The 17,867-nt window shown below is 41.9% G+C and overlaps 1 protein-coding gene and 7 non-coding genes across 8 annotated transcripts in view; 1 reads left to right on the forward strand and 7 right to left on the reverse strand.

Moving 5' to 3' along the window:
* LOC129165140 (uncharacterized) overlaps positions 1-17,867 on the reverse strand; it is an 83,612-nt gene that overhangs the window by 38,659 nt on the left and 27,086 nt on the right. The gene's annotated exons all lie outside the window — the stretch shown is intronic.
* trnad-guc (transfer RNA aspartic acid (anticodon GUC)) lies at positions 1,945-2,016 on the reverse strand. The gene has a single exon. It is a non-coding gene; the product is annotated as a tRNA-Asp (tRNA).
* trnad-guc (transfer RNA aspartic acid (anticodon GUC)) lies at positions 2,547-2,618 on the reverse strand. Its single transcript has one exon. It is a non-coding gene; the product is annotated as a tRNA-Asp (tRNA).
* trnad-guc (transfer RNA aspartic acid (anticodon GUC)) lies at positions 3,155-3,226 on the reverse strand. The gene has a single exon. It is a non-coding gene; the product is annotated as a tRNA-Asp (tRNA).
* trnad-guc (transfer RNA aspartic acid (anticodon GUC)) lies at positions 3,790-3,861 on the reverse strand. The gene has a single exon. It is a non-coding gene; the product is annotated as a tRNA-Asp (tRNA).
* On the forward strand, positions 10,838-10,911 carry trnan-guu (transfer RNA asparagine (anticodon GUU)). Its single transcript has one exon. It is a non-coding gene; the product is annotated as a tRNA-Asn (tRNA).
* Positions 16,678-16,749, reverse strand: trnad-guc (transfer RNA aspartic acid (anticodon GUC)). Its single transcript has one exon. It is a non-coding gene; the product is annotated as a tRNA-Asp (tRNA).
* trnad-guc (transfer RNA aspartic acid (anticodon GUC)) lies at positions 17,246-17,317 on the reverse strand. The gene has a single exon. It is a non-coding gene; the product is annotated as a tRNA-Asp (tRNA).

Raw genomic sequence — 17,867 nt, forward strand, 5'->3', positions numbered from 1 at the left:
CTGAATTATTTCAAACCATCTCCTTGATATTAGTTCAATGGTTTGGAAAGCTTCACTTTCCCCATTATTACCAAACTCATCAGGGTGTTTATTTGCAGATGAGAGAGATGAGTGTGTGCGCACACTCATCTCTCAGATCGTTTTAAAGCAGGGAGGAGGCTGGCGTGCGCAAAGTGCCTGGGAAAAGTATTACATTAACGTGATGGATCTGTAAATCTTGATGGGAGACAAATCTGTAAAAGAGGAGGAATGAAAAATAAACAGCACTACAGAAAGGTGAGGAGATGTGTGAAAGCTGGAAAAGGAAAGACAGAGCAAGCAGTTTTAACATTTAATCAATCAATTTAAACAATAGGATCACTCTGTAATTCCGTTTTTAAATAACAATAATTTATTTTACCCTACCCTAGCATTTATTTTACCCTAGTCAAAACTGCAAATGAAGATATCAACAGCTACGTTGTTAATTATAATTAAGGATATCCAAAATTACCACTGCACTAGTAGGAATTAAGTTTGAGATATCTCATAATTCCTAAAAACTTAAGGTAGTCTTTTAACAATTATTATTCAGATTAGGGCTGCAAAATATATTGTTATCGCAATATCAGCATGCGCAATATGCATATAAAAAAGAACAAATAAATATCATAAAGAATGGTCAGCTCAAATGTTTGCTACAAATAATGTATTCTGTCAATCAAATGGAAGCATTATGTTTTTTTACCAAATCAAATAGAGCTCTTCACCCATTTGGCCAATTGGGTGGGTTCTCATAGGTTAGATGCCCACCCCCGAGGTGGATGGCATTTAATTTTGATGGTTAGAAAACACCTGAGTTAGCGTTGTTCTGCTCTTTCTGCTGATTCTTCTTTTCCCGGGATCCACTGATTGCATTTTCTTGTTCATTTTCTTTTTCCCTTTCCTCATTTCTTTTGCTTTTTTCATGTTTATGATTTTTTTGCTATTTTTTAAAATTTGTTTTTGATTATTTTTGTTCCTGAGTAAAGTTTATATTTATTTTATTGTCGTCATCGCATTATTAATCACTGTTATCTCATATCGCAAGTTTTCCTAATATCGTGCAGCCTTAATTCAGACTGGATATGTATCCCAGATATCTATAATTCTATTGTTCCTACTAGAAATTAACATTCCAGATATCCATTAGAACATATTGAACATTTCAGATATCTGAATCATTCAGTAACAAAAACTTATTCAGTTAAAATATCTTTCATGTGATGAATATTATAGAACATAACTGTGTTAATGAACATAAAAGTACTGTCACAGTTACTATGGTAGGTAACTATTTAGTTTTACATTGTGATAACTGAGTTGCTAACTCAATGACTTTTTGAGAAAAGTAATGTGTAACTATAACGACTTACTTTTTGACCTACTCGTTAGTATAGTGGAGAGTATCCCCGCCTGTCAGACGGGAGACTGGGACTTGTTTCTCCAACAGGGAGTAATACTGCTTTTCATTACTTATTTTTTATACGAAAAGTCAGAGTTCAGAGATTAAAGTCAGAATTCTGAGGGAAAATAAGCCAGAATTCTGATAAAAAGTGGCCCTAATCCGCTTCCATAGTCATTAAAGTGACAGTGTGTAGTTTCCCTGGAGATAGGGGGCAGTACCAAACTAAATGATTATAAGAAAGCATTATTTTTGTGTTCAAGTAAGACCTTACCAACAGCTGGTTATTAGGGTCAAATATCCCTGGGAGTGTAACCTCCAGCAAAATAACAAGAACATCAGACACCCTTATATCACTGGCAACGAGTGAAGAGGGTGTCTAACCCTAACCCTTCATTCTCCGAAAGGGAGTAATATTGCTTTTAGTTTGTTTGTTTTTTATACAATAAGTCAGCGTTCAGCGATTAAAGTCAGAATTCTGATATTTTGTATAAAAAAGTAAATATGGAAAAACAGTATTACTCCCCGTCGGGGAATTGAACCCCGGTCTCCCGCGTGACAGGCGGGGATACTCACCACTATACTAACGAGGACTGAGTGAATTCGGGTCAGAATTCTGACTTTAATCTCAGAATCGTAACTGTAATAATCCTGAGAAGGGAAAGTCAGAATTCTTAAAATGCTTTTCTTTCATTTCTGTAGCCCTAATCCGCTTCCATAGTCATTAACGTGGCAGTGTGTAGTTTCCCTGGAGATAAGGGGCAGTACCAAACTAAATGATTGTAAGCAAGCATTATTTTTGTGTTCAAGTAAGACCTTATCAAAAGATGGTCATTAGGGTCAAACATCCCTGGGAGTGTAACCTCAAGCAAAATAACAACATCAGCTACCCTTTTATCACTGGCAACGAGTGAAGAGGGTGTCTAACCCTAAAAAGAACCCTAACCCTTGATTCTCCGACAGGAAATAATCCTGCTTTTCGTTATTTATTTTTTTATATTCTGAGATTAGTCAGAATTTGAGGGGGAAAAAACAGAATTCTGAGAAAAAAGTCTGAGTTCTGAGATTAAGGTCAGAATTCTGATAGTTTGTGTTAAAAAGTAAATATGGAAAAACAGTACTACTCCCCGTCGGGGAATCGAACCCCGGTCTCCCGCGTGACAGGCGGGGATACTCACCACTATACTAACGAGGACTGAGTGAATCGAGGTCAGAATTCTCACTTCAATCTCAGAATCCTAACTACAATAATCCTGAGAAGGAAGAGTCAGAATTCTGAGAATACTTTTCTTTCATTTCAGTAGCCCTAATCCGCTTCCATAGTCATTAACGTGGCAGTGTGTAGTTTCCCTGGAGATGGGGGGCAGTACCAAACTAAATGATTGTAAGCAAGCATTATTTTTGTGTTCAAGTAAGACCTTATAAACAGATGGTCATTAGGGTCGAACATCCCTAGAAGTATAACCTCGACCAAAATAACATGAACATCAGTTACCCTATTATCACTGGCAACGAGTGAAGAGGGTGTCTAACCCTAAAAATAACCCTAACCCTTGATTCTCTGACAGGAAATTATCCTGCTTTTCGTTATTTATTTTTGTATTTTCTGAGATTAGTCAGAATTTGAGGGGGGGAAAACAACAGAATTCTGAGAAAATAGACTGAGTTCTGAGATTAAAGTCAGAATTCTGATATTTTGTGTTGAAAAGTAAATATAGAAAAGCAGTATTACTCCCCGTCGGGGAATCGAACCCCGGTCTCCCGCGTGACAGGCGGGGATACTCACCACTATACTAACGAGGACTGAGTGACTTAAGGTCAGAAATCATATTTTTTGTCCCAGAATTCTGACTTCAATCTCAGATTCCTAACTATAATAAGCCTGAGAAGAAAAAGTCAGAATTCTGAGAATATTTTTCTTTCATTTCAGTGGACCTAATCCGCTTCCATAGTCATTAAAGTGAACGTGTGTAGTTTCCCTGGAGATAGGGGGCAGTACCAAACTAAATGATTGTAAGCAAGCATTATTTTTGTCTTCAAGTAAGACCTTATCAACGGATGGTCATTAGGGTCAAACATCCCTGGGAGTGTAACCTCCAGCAAAATAACAAGAACATCAGACACCCTTTTATCACTGAAAACGAGTGAAGAGGGTGTCTAACCCTAACCCTAACCCTTGATTCTCCAACAGGGATTAATACTGATTTTAGTTATTTATTTTTATACAAAAAGTCAGAGTTCTGAGATTAAAGTCAGAATTTGAGGGGAAAAAAGCCAGAATTCTGATAAAAAACTCTGAGTTCTGAGATTAAAGACAGAATTCAGATATTTTGTATAAAAAAAGTAAATATGGAAAAAGAGTATTACTCCCCGTCGGGGAATCGAACCCCGGTCTCCCGCGTGACAGGCGGGGATACTCACCACTATACTAACGAGGACTGAACTTCTGTGTTCGAGTAAGACCTTATCAACATATGGACATCAGGGCGTAATCCCACCACCATGCCTACAAGATCCCAAGTTATTTTGTTTTTGTTGGTGCTGTTTCCCGAAGAAGCAGCAGGAACTACTATGTTGTCGCTTTTGATCACAGCCGGCGGGCTGCAAGGAGGAGCAGGCAGGGCAAGGTGAAGTTACAGCATAAGTTACTGAGTTTAAAATTAGAAAGGTAGCAGTGGATATAATGCTTTTTGGTTTACATGTTTCAATAGCATTAAGATAAACGAGTGTTGACGATCCTGACAGGGTTTCCTCGAGTGTTTATGAGGCCAGATTTCTCCCCCCCCCCCCCCCCAGGCTAAGCATCACTTATTCATGTAAAATTTATTTATGTTTTCATGTCCGACTTTAACCGCATCTAATACTGTATTACGATAATAGCTCAAAAGCGACAACTTAAGATCGATGTGTGAGTAGCCTGAGAGGTCGGGTGTTTTGATCTGATTCCTTAAAACCTCCAGCAGGCTACGTTGCACTACTGACGTGTTAGCGTGTGGCGCTAACAACTTAGCGACGTGACATTTCTCGGAGAAAGCGTAAAAACACGTAGAACGCGTCTTCTGAAGCGGGAAAATAAAACCTCTTCTTACGCAGAGCACGACGTCACCTCGGCTCTTTCATCCTCTGTCGAGCCGGACTGAGCTCGATAACATTGACCCAGCACAGCCACTGGGTCGTTGGAGCTTCCCCGTGACTGCCTGATGGAAAACCAGCGGGTTTGATCAGACTCGTAAAGTTTCTTGTTTTTGCTGGGGACCCCCTGTATTTCACCACTCCCTCCTGCAGTCTTCCCCTATTAAAATTTAAAATGATTCTGTAAATTCCGTGTATCAATTGAAAAAATCTCTGCGTCTGCCAGCTGCAGTAAATGTAGTTTCCAAATAATAAATAAGAGGTGCATTCATCTGCGTATCTCCTTTGATCCGCATTAGTGATATTCTCAGCACCAGAACAGTGAAGCAAAGAAACAGATTCCTGAGTTTGTTAGTAATTTTATTTATTATGTGCATCTAACCTGTGCTATTTTTCACTGAAATGAGATCAAATCAGTGCTTCTATGGGTTGTCTCCTCTCTGCACTAAATTTTTTTACTTTATTTAGAGACGTGTCATAATTTCTCCCCAAGCGCCACAGCTGGAAAAATTCCTAGGGGAAACCCTGGACATTAAGGTCAAGCATTCCAGGGAGTGTAACCTCCAGCAAAATAACAAGAACATCAGACACCCTTTTATTACTGGCAACGAGTGAAGGGGCAAATGTCGTCGTCTTCCTCTGCTTATCCGGGTCCGGGTCGTGGGGGCAGCATCCCAACTAGGAAGCTCCAGACCGTCCTCTCCCTGGCCTTCTCCACCAGCTCCTCCAGCAGGACCCCAAGGCGTTCCCGGACCAGATTGGAGATGTAACCTCTCCATCATATCCTGGGTCGACCCGGGGGCCTCCTGCCGGCAGGACATGCCCTAAAAACGTCCCCGGGGAGGCGTCTAGTAGGCATCCTTACCAGATGCCAAAACCACCTCAACTGGCTCCGTTCGATCCTGAGGAGGAGCAGTTCTTCTCCGAGTCCCTCCCGAATGTCCGAACTCCTCACCCTATCTCTAAGGCTGAGCCAGGCCACCCTACGGAGGAAACTCATTTCGGCCACTTGTATCTGCGATCTCGTTCTTTCTGTCATTACCCAAGGCTCATGACCATAGGTGAGGATTGGGACGTAGATCGACCGGTAAATCGAGAGCCTGGCTTTCTGGCTTAGCTCCCTCTTCGCCACGACAGATTGGCTCAGCGTCCGCATCACTGCAGATGCTGAACCAATCCGCCTGTCGATCTCCCGATCCCTCCTACCCTCACTCTTGAACAAGACCCCGAGATACTTAAACTCCTCCACTTGAGGTAGGACCTCTCCCCTGACCTGGAGTTGGCAAGCCACGCTTTTCCGGTCGAGAACCATGGTCTCAGATTTGGAGGTGCTGATCCTCATCCCAGCCGCTTCACACTTGGCCACGAACCTACCCAGCAAGAGCTGAAGGTCAGAGCTGGATGAAGCTAGGAGGACCACATCATCCGCAAAAAGCAGAGATGAGATTCTCCTGCCACCAAACTCGACACACTCCACACCACGGCTGCGCCTAGAAATTCTGTCCATAAAGGTAATGAACAGAACCAGTGACAAAGGGCAGCCCTGGCGGAGTCCAACCCTCACCGGGAACAGGTCCGACTTACTACCGGCTATGCGGACCAAACTCACGCTCCTCTGGTAAAGGGACTGAATGGCCCTTAACAGAAAGCCACCCACCCCATACTCCTGGAGCGTCCCCCACAGGGTGCCCCTGGGGACATGGTCATAAGCCTTCTCCAAATACACAAAACACATGTGGATTAGTTGGGCAAACTCCCATGCCCCCTCCATCACCCTTGCAAGGGTATAGAGCTGGTCCACAGTTCCACGGCCAGGACGAAAACCACATTGCTCCTCCTCAATCTGAGATTCAACTATCGATCGGACTCTCCTCTCCAGTACCTTGGAGTAGACCTTTCCAGGGAGGCTGAGGAGTGTGATCCCCCTATAGTTGGAACACACCCTCAGGTCACCCTTCTTAAAGATGGGGACCACCACCCCGGTCTGCCACTCCACAGGAACTGCCCCCGATGACCACGCAATGTTGCAGAGACGTGTCAACCATGAGAGCCCTACAACATACATAGCCTTGAGATACCCAGGACGAACCTCATCTGCCCCCGGGGCTCTGCCGCTGTGTAGTTGTTTGACTACCTCAGCAACTTCTGCCGCCGAGATTGGACAGTCCATCCCCAGGTCTCCTGGCTCTGGTTCCTCCTCGGAATGCACATAGGTGGGATTGAGGAGCTCCTCAAAGTATTCCTTCCACCATCCGACTATAGCCCCAGTTGACGTCAGTAGCTCCCCATCCCCACTGTAAACAGTGTGAGCGAGTTGCTGCCTTCCTCTCCTGAGGCGCAGGACAGTTTGCCAGAACCTCTTTGGAGCCGATCGATAGTCTTTCTCCATGGCCTCACCAAACTCCTCCCATGTCCGAGATTTTGCCCCGGCAACTGCCACTGCTTCACCCCGCTTGGCTATCCGGTACCTGTCTGCTGCCTCTGGAGACCCACAGACCAGCCACGCCCTGTAGGCCTCCTTCTTCAGCCTGATGGCTCCCCAAAACTCTGGTGTCCACCAGCGGGTAACAAGTTTCCTCTAAGCTGCAGGAGTTAAAGTTTACATTACGGAGTAAAAGTTCGGCAGACGCATTTGTTTATATTTGGCTGCTGTGCGCCGGGTGGGGGGAGGGGGGACTTAGTGCTGCACACAGACAGCTGGTGTGATCATCTCTGAAAAGTGTTAATCACAATTTGCAGATCATGTTTTTTTTCCATGGAGATTGGCCAAGGATTCCTTTTCCGTTGACATTCTAGGGATCGAAACTAGGAATTGAAATAAAAACTGAACGATTCCGGGAAAAACGAACAATTGAAACTGGTTTCAATCAATGCTCAATGCCCAAATCCATCGCCCAGAGACTTAGACCCGCTCCCATGTATTTTAGAACAGATTGTTATGAGTATGTTATGAAACTGCCAATATTTTTCATCAACTGGGCATCTTTTAATTCATTTACAACATTTCGATGGATATTTCCAGAGATTAATGGTAAAAACTACACATAGTCACTTTTGAAAAAATCATATCACGATTTTGTTTTTGCAAAATCACAATCACGATATTATAACGATTTTTTCTATTTTGACAATTCAGACGTCAAATTCAGGAAGTTATTTACCAAAACAGTTAACATCAAAATATATACATTTAAAATCATACCTGTTCACAGAAAATAGGATGAAAGATTTTAGAATTAAAAAATGTATTAAAATTCCATCCTCTCTCTCTCTCTCTCTCTCTCTCTCTCTCTCTCTCTCTCTCTCTCTCTCTATATATATATATATATATATATATATATATATATATATATATATATATATATTTGTCCCTCACTGCTTTCCGCATGTGTTTCCTGGTTGCGTGGGGGAGGGATTTGGCATAAAAAACACTCCGGGTGGCAGCCACTGTGAAAAGGCTTGCTAAAACACACACAAACATCTTCAAACAATAAAAGTCACAAAGCTAAATGCAGCGTTTAGAGCAGAACATTGACCCAGCGGTTCCCTGATCGAGCAGACATGCGAGAATGCACTTAATGACTGCTTAGAGACGGAGCAAGCTAGTGGCTGATGCTAACAGCTAGCTGATATAATTGAGTGTTACCAGGGGCAGGTCCCAACAGACCACTGTGACACCGTAATAAAATTTACCAAAATGTATATAACAAAAGATAATTTAAAGAAACAGGAAAATAGGTACAAAAAGGGAGTTGGGCCGCCCTTACAAGACTCTACCCATATCTTTTGGTCTACAGGCCATGCAAGGCTGGGCGGACCACCACAATTCAAACAAATCTGCATTAAAGGACAACAGGAACAGTTCAGTCCCTGTAAAACAAAACATATTACACATCAAAACAAACATTCAGTACACACTATTAAAACCCCATCCCTTGAGTTAACACATGTTTAAAATACCTGATGCGCCGATCCCCACACCCCAACAGAAACACACTGCTCACCCTTGTTGTGGCCACACTGCAACATCCACAACACTAGCATTACCAACAGATAAAAAATGGTCTACATTTCACACCAAGAACACCTTACTTACATTACCACACTGCTTGTCCTGCACAGAGCCTTACTGAACCCCAGCACTGCTGACAACTACTGACAAACATTTTACCCCAACTGCCATGCCCACAGCTATTTATCAGTTCCCACCATCAGTGGAGTATGTCAACCACCTGGTGGCAGTTGTCTTGCCAACCCCACCAGGTGCCACTGGCTAAAATACTCCCCACCAAAGAGCATCGGCGACCCGCCGATGAACAGAGAAAAAAAGCCCCCGCCCACCCCTTAGAAGTCCTAGATCAGTACAGACAGACTGCAGCAGATCTAGGCAGTCTGTAGAGGTTGAAATGCTGCCCTACAGTCGGTCTCATCGAGCGACGAAATGTGCCACCGGTCTGAGGTGAAGAGACCTCCCCCACTCCTGACTCAGCCCCCCCAGGGAGCAGAGGAAAAGCTGACCCATCCGACACCACCTGACTAGGAGGTTGAAGACTTTGCATCCCACCATCGGTTCCACAACCTGGCCATCAGGACTCTGCAGGGATAATGACAAACTTACCCCCATACCCCCTACAGGCAGGGTCTGCTCTCCACCTAATTCACCCCATCTCTAATTTCCTCAACTCCTCCATTCAATTCTTGTTCCCTGACTTCAGGGACCCCCCTCAACTCGGACCTATGCAACTGCCGAAGCAGCCCCTCCAGCCCCACAGGAACGATGGAATAAACCACACCCTGCCCCGTAGGTGGCCGTACTACCTGGTATGGCATAGAGTCCCAGAAATCCTGGATCTTATTACGTCCCTTCACAGAGTGGTTCCTGGTATAAACCAAGTTTCCTGGTTCAAACCCACCTTGATCATGGCCCCTTAAATCCCACTGTTCCCTTTTTAAATCCAGACGATTCTGTACAGTGTCATATGCTACCACCAGTGAATGTTGATGCTCCCAAACCCAATTCTCTAGCGGCAGATCCTGCACGTCACCCTCATTTCCCACCAGGAAGTCAACTGGCAACAGTGGTTCTCGCCCAAACATCAGAAAATAAGGGGTCATGCCAGTCAACTGGTGGACTGTGGTGTTATAATCATTGGTCAGCTGAGAAAGGTGCCGAGGCCAACTACATTTCTGCTCCGGGGGGAGGGCACATAACAAGTCATGCAGTGTACGATTAAATTGCTCACATTGACCATTCCCTTGAGGATGATAAGGCGTAATGTGACTCTTCTCTATCTTATAAATCTTGCAAAGCTGCTGGATCAAAGCACTTTCAAAATTTCTCCCCTGATGAGAGTGAATACGGCCAGGTGGTCTAAACAGCTGGAACCAGTGCTTCACTAGGGCTTCTGCCACAGTGCTAGCTCGCTGATCCTTGGTTGCAATAGTCTGTGTATATTTAGAAAACACATCAGTCATTACCAAAATGTTCTCCTTACCATCCATTGCTGGTTCTAAAACTGTAAAATCTATGGCTAAGATTTTGTGAGGATGGGATGCTCTGATAGTACCCATAAAGGTTTTAACCTTTGGCTGGAGAGCTTTAGAAATCACACACCTGTCACAAGTTTTACACCACTTCTCAACATCAGCATACATGTTTGGCCAGTAATACCATGCCCGGACCAGCTGCAACGTACGTTGCACCCCCTGATAAGCATGATCATCATGGAGGGAACAAAGAACAGACTTGTGTAGACATTGGGGTAACACGAGCTGATAAATCTCCCTCTCGACCTCAGAGGTCGGGACGCGGTGGTATAGCACTGACTCCCTTTCTTTAATACGCCCCCACTGATGAATCAGCTCCCTAGTGCCCTTACTCATACCCTCTCTCTCCACCGCATCAGGCATCCTCTCTTATCTCCAGTACCCCGAAAAAAATCCAATAATCGGATCTCAGATTTGTAACTGTTCAAGGTCAGCTGGTGAACGGCCAGGCAAAAAACTTATCTCTGACTTGATCCTAGGCTCAACATACTCCAGACCCTCAGTCTCCAGGTGCTGTCGAGACAACGCATCAGCATTTGCGTTCAGTGAGCTGGGACGGTATTTTATTGTTCGATCAAAAACTGCTAATTCTGAGACCCATCTCTGCTCTGTTGCACCCAACTTGCCGTCCTCACCACTGCTGCCAACCGCCAGTCCGAAAAATATAGTTTACAAACTTCATCATACAGGAGGTGAAAGACATTAATTCCCAACACCCCAGGCACATTTCACACAGTCTCTGTGGCGCAATCGGTTAGCGCGTTCGGCTGTTAACCGAAAGGTTGGTGGTTCAAGCCCACCCAGGGACGAACATTTTCCCCTTTTACTCCACTATATTGTTCATTTATGATTGAACACATACCCTACATAGAATGTTCAACAAACTGGAACGATGCAGAGCTTTTGGTCTTTACATCACCTGATAGTTCACGTGGCATTGTGAAGAACAAACACCGTTTGGAACGGCTTGTGAAAAATAAGAAGTGTTGCTTAAACAACAAAAAGCAAGTTATGTTCAAGCTAAAAGGAAGCCCGTGGCAGCGAAGAGACTGTCCCCAAACACACTTTATCCCACCATCACATAATTGTGAAAACACATGATTGCACCACAGACTCATTACTTATAAATGACCAAAGGCTACCTGGTGCTGCCTCAGCTATACAGCAAAGTAACACCGTAGTTTTATTCAGAATGTTATGTAAACACAGTGCATCTGAATTTATTAATAACTTCATTGTTATCAGCCATGCAGGGTAAACAAGAGCCAAGCAGCTACATCTGGATCAACACACTTCCTAACTTGTTCATGTATCTGTGTTTAAATAAAGCTGTAGCACACGGGTCACTGTTCAGCGCCCATTTTACTGTAACGTGAATCAACAAGTTCCACCTGAGGACTATAGCTCAGTGGTTCTGGAGCTTCGTCCTCAGGAAAACAGAGGCAAAGATCTCTGACTTTTGCAATGAAGCTCAGTTGATCTAGGAGACATGAGGATCCATGATTAGAATGAAGCATTGGATCACAGAAGTCGTCTTCATCTTCTCTGACCCATCCCTATTCACAACTCCTGAGTCGATGTTTACTACTGTATAGTATTTTTTGCTAGGAAAGTCACTCTGAAACACACCTACATACAGATTTTAAAAGACAAAAACTGACAGATTTGTACTTAAATTTATTGCCACAAATATGGCCTTTTGTGTTCTATGCTGATGCTATGTTGAATTCTGGCCATCAGATGTCACTCATTTTATTGGGTTCAAATGGTTCACAACACTGAATTATTTCAAACCATTTGCTTGATATTAGTTCAATGGTTTGGAAAGCTTCAGTTTCTCCAGTACTAGGGATGAGACGAGTATCCGGGACGGATAAAGCATTTTTGACGAACACGAGCATGAACGAGTAAAGCTGGTAAATATCTGTAATCGTGCTGAAGGAAAATCCTCATTAGATAACTGACTGTCTTCACGCTCTGTGATTGGCCAGTCACATAGAGCGCCTGCCCCTCCCTACAAACAAAACTCTGCAGCCGGGAGCTCAGTTTGTCCGGCCCATCCACGCATACACACACAGTGCTTCACTGTTGCTCACGTTTCTTCAGTACTCCCTAGGTTTTCTTCAGCTTGCCATTTTTTTGGTTTAATATTTAAAGTTACTTTTTTCGTAACGAACGTGGTGCATTTGACAAGACAGAGCTGACGTGCTGCGTCGGTCACTGCCTCCGCTCCGGTCGTTTTTTTTTATTTTTTAACTCTCTCTCCCTCTCTCTCACACACACCTAAAGCTGGGCGGACACTGTGCGACTTTTTCACTCGTAGCACTCAGCTTCAGCTCAAACTGTACGACTTCCTCGCAGGGCAGATCTCACGAGTCATGCGCTCACACTGTACGACCCAGTTCTCGGATGCGACCTGACTGCTCACACTGTACGTCTGGTAGCAACACGTCGGACCTAAAAATATGCTAAAAACAACAGTTTTTACACAACACGTCAGACTTTTTTGTCTTGTTTTGCCTGTTGTCCTTCAGGAGTGCTGCAGGAGGACACACAGGGATTTATGGGGGTTGGATGAGGAAAACGAAATAAAGTAAATCTGTGTTTTGTGATCAGTTTAATTTGACATGAACACGACAAACATGCTTTCTTGGCAATCTTTGTGAGTAAAAAAGGTGTAGAAACAAAAATGAACAACGTGCGCTATTAGGGAAATAGCGGGCGAGCGGTGTTGATGCAGGATTGCGCATGCGCCGTGAGCGGTTCTGATACTTTTTGGGTCGCAGCTGCTCGCAGCGCCACTTCAACAGTGTGATACCCTCACGAGGGACGAGCAAAATATTAAACACTCCAGAAGTTTGTGCGAGCTCATGATTGCTGATCGGTAGCTGGTCACGTGGTGTTAATCGCCTCTCGTAACCCCCTGTACACTACATGAAGCTCGGCGCAAAACTCGCCCCAATCTCGTGGATTCTCGCAAGAGTGGAACATCGGCTCAAAAAGTGAAAAAGTCGCAGAGCGGCTTTAATCAACATTGTTTTGTTTAACTTTGTGTGGGAAAAATGCCAAGAACGTTAAGAAAAAATCTGTTTAATCAAATAAAAAAATATATAAAAAGTTGTGTCTGGTTCTACTATTTCATATTTCCTAGTTCCTACTGCATGAGTTAAGATGTATTAATTTATGCACGTAATTTTAATGTTCTGATTTTATTGAAAAACTTTTTTTTTATTATCTTTATTTCATTCAATAAAAAATAACACAACAGACACTAAACAATATTCATGAAAACACAATATATATTTGAATGAAAGGGAGCAGATAGAAGAAAAATCTTATTATTTCTACCCCCTTTTTAAACTTAAATATCAATTTATATTTGTGCAGTCCCTCACCAGTTCTTTCAGTCCCGTAACTGTTCACATTTGTTAATTATTATGTCCACATCAATTGTCCGTTGTCATATCCACTCAACACACGTGATTTAATGTGTAGACTGAACACTTTTAGAGTTCTTGACTCTTTCCATTCTCTGTCCAGGCAATTCCACAACTTCACACCATTCACAGATATACTCATTTCCTTCATTCTTGTTCTAAATCTAGGTTTTTTGAAGATTTCAAATCCCTTCAATGAATAACTGCTATCTCTCTTTTCAAATATATGCTGAATATTCTTTGGCAATGTACCTTTATTTGCTTTATACGTTATATGCAATATTCTCCAGTTGACCAAATCATGAAATTTAATTACTTTATATTTTATAAATAATGGATTAGATGGAGCTGTACTATGAGTGTTGTCTATAATTCTCATTGCTTTTTTCTGCAAAACAAACAAAGGTTGTGTATATGTTCTATATGCAGTTCCCCAGATTTCTACACAGTAATTTAAGTATGGCAGAATCAGTGCATTGTATAGTAATAACAATCCTTCACTATTAAGTAGAAACTTTACGCTATATAATACTGCAATGGCTTTGGCCACTTTACCTTTTATATAGCCTATGTGTGATTTCCAGCTTAGAGCTTCATCAATCATTACTCCCAAAAATTTGATTTTTTTTACCCTTTGAATTTCCATGTTATCTATTTTTAATATTACGTCTATATTTTCTTTGTCATTAAATAGAATGAAATTAGTTTTTTTAAGATTAAGTGTTAATTTATTTATATCAAACCAGTTTTTAACTTTTATCAGTTCAATATTTATCACATGAGTTACTTCATTTATATCAGACCCTGAATAAAACAGTGTTGTATCATCTGCAAACAAAACAGAACCTAGTTTGTCAGACACATTTACCAAATCATTGATATACAGGTTGAACAATTTTGGTCCAAGGACCGACCCTTGTGGCACTCCATAAGCAATATTTCGTAGCTCTGATGTAATGCCATTTATCTGAACATATTGCTTTCTGTTATCTAAATAACTTCTGACCCATTGATGAGCAACCCCTCGTTTGTTGTTCTGTAATAGTTCCTTTACTATTGTGATCAAAAACATTGAATCTCAATTCTGAGGCTGCTCTGTAAATAGTTTTCAAATAAAACAATACATATAGCAACTTCAGATCAATCCATATCAATTTAAGATTTAAAATAAAGTATTGATGTAAACCAGACCCACTTCTGGGTTATGCCACGCCCCCTCCGAGTACAGATACAAACACAGATAATCTAGATAGTTGAGCAGATACAGATACAGATAGTGGTGTACTCGCTCATCCCTATCCATTACTACCAAACTCATCAGGGTGTTTATTTGCAGATCGGAGAGATGAGTGTGTGTGCAATAATTTATTTTACCCTAGCACTAATTGTGTTCTTATTAGTCAAAACTGCAAATGAAGATATCAACAGCTACGTTGTTAATTATAATTAAGGATATCCAAAATTACCACTGCACTAGTAGGAATTAAGTTTGAGATATCTCATAATTCCTAAAAACTTAAGATAGTCTTTTAACAATTATTATTCAGACTAGGGCTGCAAAATATATTGTTATCGCGATATCAGCATGCGCAATATGCATATCGCAAAGCACAGATAAATATCGTAATGAATGGTCAGCTCAAATGTTTGCTACAAATAATGTATTCTGTCAGTCAAATGGAAGCACTATGTTTTTTTACCAAATCAAATAGAGCTCTTCACCCATTTGGCCAATTGGGTGGGTCCTCTTAGGTTATATGCCCACCCCCGAGGTGGATGGCATTTAATTTTAATGGGCAGAAAACACCTGAGATAGCTTTGTTCTGCTCTTTCTGCTGATTCTGCATTTCCCGGGATCCACTGATTGCATTTTCTTGTTCATTTTCTTTTTCCCTTGACTCATATCTTTTGCTTTTTTCATGTTTATGATTTTTTTGTCATTTTTTTATTTATTTGCTTTTGATTATTTTTGTTCATGAGTAAAGTTTTTATTCATCGCAAGTAATATCGTCATCGCATTATTAATCACTGTTATCTCATATCGCAGGTTTTCCTAATATCGTGCAGCCTTAATTCAGACTGTTTATGTTTAAGTTAATGTATTTAGCAGACGCTTTTGTCCAAAGCGACTTACAAGTGATAATCGGTATGTTGCCCTTGAGGCTAACAACAACAATAACAACAACTTGACATCAATCATGGAGAGGAGGGAACAACGGAGTTGACAGTAGAGAGATGGGCGGGTGCAGGGAAGGTGCTAGTCAAGAAGATGCTCTCTGAAGAGCAGGGTCTTCAGGAGTTTCTTGAAAATTGAAAAGAAAGCCGCAGTTCTGATAGTGCTTGGAAGGTCATTCCATATTTGTAGACCGATGCATGAGAAGAGTCTGGATTGTCCTGAGCGAGGTGTAGGCACTGCTAGCCGACGATCAGGTATCCCAGATATCTATAATTATATTGTTCCTAGTAGAAATTAACATTCCAGATATCCATAAGAGCATATTGAACATTTCAGATTTCTGAATCTTTCAGTTAAAAAAATAATTATTCAGTTAAAAAAACTTTCATGTGATGAATATTATAGAACATAACTGTGTTATAGAACATAAAAGTACTGTCACAGTTACTTTGGTAGGTAACTAATTAGTTTTACATTGTGATAACTGAGTTGCTAACTCAATGACTTTTTGAGAAAAGTAATTTGTAACTATAACGACTTACATTTTGAGCTACTCGTTAGTATAGTGGAGAGTATCCCCGCCTGTCACACGGGAGACTGGGGTTTGTTTCTCCAACAGGGAGTAATACTGCTCTTCATTACTTACTTTTTTATATGAAAACTCAGAGTTCTGAGATTAAAGTCAGAATTCTGAGGGGGAAAAAGCTAGAATTCTGATATTTTGTATAAAAAAACAGTATTACTCCCCGTCGGGGAACTGAACCCCAGTCTCCCGCATGACAGGCGGGGATACTCACCACTAGTGAGTAGAAGAGGGTGTCTAACCCTAACCCTTCATTCTCCTAAAGGGAGTAATACTGCTTTTAGTTTGTTTGTTTTTTATACAAAAAGTCAGAGTTCTGAGATTAAAGTCAGAATTTTGATATTTTGTATTAAAAAGTATATATGGAAAAAGAGTATTACTCCCCGTCGGGGAATTGAACCCCGGTCTCCCGCGTGACAGGCGGGGATACTCACCACTATACTAACGAGGACTAAGAGACTTGAGGTCAGAATTCAGATATTTTGTCTCAGAATTCTGACTTCAATCTCAGAATCCTAACTATGATAAGCCTGAGAAGAAAAAGTCAGAATTCTGAGAATACTTTTCTTTCATTTAAGTGGCCCTAATCCGCTTCCATAGTCATTAAAGTGACAGTGTGTAGTTTCCCTGGAGATGGGGGCAGTACCAAACTAAATGATTATAAGAAAGCATTATTTTTGTGTTCAAGTAAGACCATACCAACAGCTGGTCATTAGGGTCAAATATCCCTGGGAGTGTAACCTCCAGCAAAATAACAAGAACATCAGACACCCTTATATCACTGGCAACGAGTGAAGAGGGTGTCTAACCCTAAACCTTCATTCCCCGAAAGGGAGTAATACTGCATTTAGTTTGTTTGTTTTTTATATAAAAAGTCAGAGTTCTGCGATTAAAGTCAGAATTCTGATATTTTGTATAAAAAAAGTAAATATGGAAAAAGAGTATTACTCCCCGTCGGGGAATTGAACCCCGGTCTCCCGCGTGACAGGCGGGGATACTCACCACTATACTAACGAGGACTGAGTGCCATATGGTCAGAATTCAGATCTTTGTCTCACAATTCTGATTACAGTCTCAGAATCCTAACTGTAATAATCCTGAGAAGAAAAAGTCAGAATTCTGAGAATACCTTTCTTTCATTTCAGTGGCCCTAATCCGCTTTTATAGTCATTAAAGTGACAGCGTGTAGTTCCCCTGGCGATAGGGGGCAGTACCAAACTAAATGATTGTAAGCAAGCATTATTTTTGAGTTCAAGACATCGACATAAATATACTGGACATCTCCTTTCCATAGGCTCCAATATCACGTTTTGGTACTAAAATGGGAGGTGGCCACCACCGCCATTTTGACCGTGTCACAGGTTCCGTCAAGCCCAGACAATTCCGAAAAAGGGAAGAGAGGTGGAGCTGAGGGTGGGGCTGTAAGGCTGGGATCAACTGATGGCACCCGGTCGAACTAGCTACAAACTAACCTGAAGCTAACCCTAAGCTCATGCAGAGGTGGGAGCTAAGCTAACGGAGGTAGCAACCTAGCTACAACCGGAGTTAACTGTGCACAACACCAGAGCT

Source organism: Nothobranchius furzeri, chromosome 2 (genome assembly GCF_043380555.1).
Source record: "Nothobranchius furzeri strain GRZ-AD chromosome 2, NfurGRZ-RIMD1, whole genome shotgun sequence".
Taxonomy (NCBI): Eukaryota; Metazoa; Chordata; class Actinopteri; order Cyprinodontiformes; family Nothobranchiidae; genus Nothobranchius; species Nothobranchius furzeri.